The sequence below is a fragment of the Rana temporaria genome, chromosome 3 (genome assembly GCF_905171775.1).
Source record: "Rana temporaria chromosome 3, aRanTem1.1, whole genome shotgun sequence".
NCBI classification, from domain to species: domain Eukaryota; kingdom Metazoa; phylum Chordata; class Amphibia; order Anura; family Ranidae; genus Rana; species Rana temporaria.
In genome coordinates this window covers 489,469,391-489,472,920 of record NC_053491.1, presented here as the reverse complement: position 1 = coordinate 489,472,920, position 3,530 = coordinate 489,469,391, and positions in this window count along the sequence as shown.

The following is a 3,530-nucleotide window of genomic DNA, read 5'->3' as shown; positions in this document are numbered from 1 at the left end:
CGTACCAGGCTGCATGCCCTCAACATGGGGGGGTTGGGTGCTCTGGGGCAGGGGGGCGCACTGCGGCCCCCCCACCTCAGAGCACCCTGTCCCCATGTTGATGAGGACAGGGCCCCTTCCCGACAACCCTGGCCGTTGGTTGTCGGGGTATGCGGGCGGGAGGCTTATCGGAATCTGGGAGCCCCCTTTAATAAGGGGGCCCCCAGATACCGGCCCCCCACCCTAAGTGAATGAGTATGGGGTACATCGTACCCCTACCCATTCACCTGCAAGAAAAGTGGTAAAAACACAAATAAACCACACAGTGTATTAAAATATTTTATTTTTCTGCTCCGGAGGCCCCCCCTGTCTTCTTTATTAGCTCTTTTACCAGGGGGAGCTTCTTCTTTGACGTCTTCGGGTGGGGGCCGCCGTCTGGTTCTCTTCCACCGCCGGGGGGGGGGGTGGCTTTTAAAAAAGCCCCCACCCCCCCGGCGGGTTTCCTCCGGCGTCTTCGGCGGGGCTCTTCTTCTTCCGCTATCCCGACGGGTCTTCTCCGCTATCCGGGGGGTCTCGCCGCTGTTGACTCGTCGCACCCCGGTTCTTCGTCTCGCAGTCCGGTCCCTTCTTCCGTGCTGTACGTCTTCTTCCGTGCTGTGAGTTCTTCTTCCGCGCTGTGACGTCATGTTCTTCACTTCTCTTCTTCTCCCGATGTTGACTCGCCGGTCCTCCTCGCTGAAATGACGGATGCGCGCCTTGCATCGGACCTATATAGGCCTCACAGTCCCATCATGCTCTGTACCTACCCATGTGATACCTACCCACGTGGGTAGGTATCACATGGGTAGGTACAGAGCATGATGGGACTGTGAGGCCTATATAGGTCCGATGCAAGGCGCGCATCCGTCATTTCAGCGAGGAGGACCGGCGAGTCAACATCGGGAGAAGAAGAGAAGTGAAGAACATGACGTCACAGCGCGGAAGAAGAACTCACAGCACGGAAGAAGACATACAGCACGGAAGAAGGGACCGGACTGCGAGACGAAGAACCGGGGTGCGACGAGTCAACAGCGGCGAGACCCCCCGGATAGCGGAGAAGACCCGTCGGGATAGCGGAAGAAGAAGAGCCCCGCCGAAGACGCCGGAGGAAACCCGCCGGGGGGGGTGGGGGCTTTTTTAAAAGCCACCCCCCCCGGCGGTGGAAGAGAACCAGACGGCGGCCCCCACCCACCCGAAGACGTCAAAGAAGAAGCTCCCCCTGGTAAAAGAGCTAATAAAGAAGACAGGGGGGGCCTCCGGAGCAGAAAAATAAAATATTTTAATACACTGTGTGGTTTATTTGTGTTTTTACCACTTTTCTTGCAGGTGAATGGGTAGGGGTACGATGTACCCCATACTCATTCACTTAGGGTGGGGGGCCGGTATCTGGGGGCCCCCTTATTAAAGGGGGCTCCCAGATTCCGATAAGCCTCCCGCCCGCATACCCCGACAACCAACGGCCAGGGTTGTCGGGAAGGGGCCCTGTCCTCATCAACATGGGGACAGGGTGCTCTGAGGTGGGGGGGCCGCAGTGCGCCCCCCTGCCCCAGAGCACCCAACCCCCCCATGTTGAGGGCATGCAGCCTGGTACGGCTCAGGAGGGGGGGGGGCGCTCGCTCGTCCCCACTCCCTTCCTGGCTGGCCGGGTAGCGTGCTTTGGATACGGGTCTGGTATGGATTGTAGGGGGACCCCCTACGCCGTTTTTTTCGGCGTAGGGGGGCTCTCCTTACAACCCATAGCAGACCTAAGGGCCCGGTATGCTCCTGAGGGGGGACCCATGCCAGATTTTTATTTAAAATCCGGCGGGGACTTCCCCCTCAGGATTCATAACAAACGCCGCACACGTGTAGAATTGGCGGGAATCCAAGTCGGATCTCCCGTCGCTTCTATGACGGCTCTGTCTCCATCGCGGCAAGCCAGCTCGGCGCTGGCTCCCGCGATGGGGCTCGTAGGTGCTCAATCTCGCCGAGAAAGAGAGCGAGATTGACACAAAATCGGGTTCACCTACTGTACTTAACCTTAATAAAGATATATTGAAACATAAAATGTATACAGATGTGTATGTGTTAAACATAGTCTATTTTGTTTTAATAGGAGGCAATGTAAGAGAGAGAGAGAGCAGGCAGACTCCATTTTTTTTTATTGAGCAAAAAAATACTTTATACAATATAAAAGCAGCCCATCAAAAGGGCACAAAAAAAACTACCCAACAGTATATACTGTTAGCATAGCATGGTCAACTAATTTACAGCAATACACTGTAAAATCACTGTGTAACACTTCAATGTCCCATGTCCAGAATACATACCGTATTTATCGGCGTATAACACGCACCTACATTTTAAGAGGGAAATTTCAGGAAAAAAACTTTTTTAACTAGACAACTTTGAATTAAAATAAGGGGCAGTGCTCATCAATGCAGCCTGTTTAGTGCACATCTGCAGCCTGATCATTGCCCATCTGCAGCACATCTCAACAATGCAGCCTGATAAATGTGACATGATCAATGCCCGTCCCATCATGCAGCCTTATCAATGCCTATCTCATCATGCAGCCCTATCAATGCCCATCTCGTCGGGCAGCCTTATCAATGTCCTGCAATAATGATTTTTTTTTGCAATGCTTAGACAATTAAATGTAATACAATTAAACAAAAATGCACTTTTTCTTTTTGAGCAGTGTTGGTTTAAAAGTAAATAGGGTTACTGCACAGAAAATGTGTACATTTTATTCTATAATTTGTCCTGTTTAAATCAACACTAAAATTATGTTTTTGGTACAAAGCATTGCAAAGATTTTTTTACAAATGAAGTATTTTTTTTTCTTCTTTTCAATTTTGCCCTTTTTTTCAGTGTGATACATGTAAATATATGTAAAAGTCGTAAAAATATTAATGAACAAAGCAAACAAAAATCAGAAAAAAGTTTAAATATTCGTTAATAAAATAGAAAAAATTAAAACAAATACTGTATCACCAGGAAAATTATAATTAAATGGAGAAGAAGAATACAGAGTTATTATGGCTGATTAGAGTAAACTAAGGCCCTGTACACACGAGAGGATCTATCCGCTGGGATTGATCCGCGGATCAGTTCCAGCGGATAGATCCAGTCGTGTGTAGGCCCGAGCGGACAAATGTCGGCGGATATTTTTTCTGCCGACGGATTCCCAGCGGATAAAAATTTTGTAGCATGCTACAAAATCTATCCGCTGGGATCCAGTCCAGCGGACTGATCCGGTCGTCTGTACAGACTCACCGGATCAGTCCGTCCGCTCCCATCCCTCGCATGCTTCGTAATGATTCGACGCATGCGTGGAAGTGTTTACCTTCCAGCGTCGCGCACGTCGCCGCGTCATCATCGCGGCGACGGAGCGACACGTGACCGTGGATGAATTCCGCGCGGATTTCGATCTGATGGTGAGTACAGCCATCAGATCCAAATCCGCCAGAGGATTTATCCGCTGGAAACGGTCCGGCGGACCATTTCCAGCAGATATCCTCTCGTGTGTA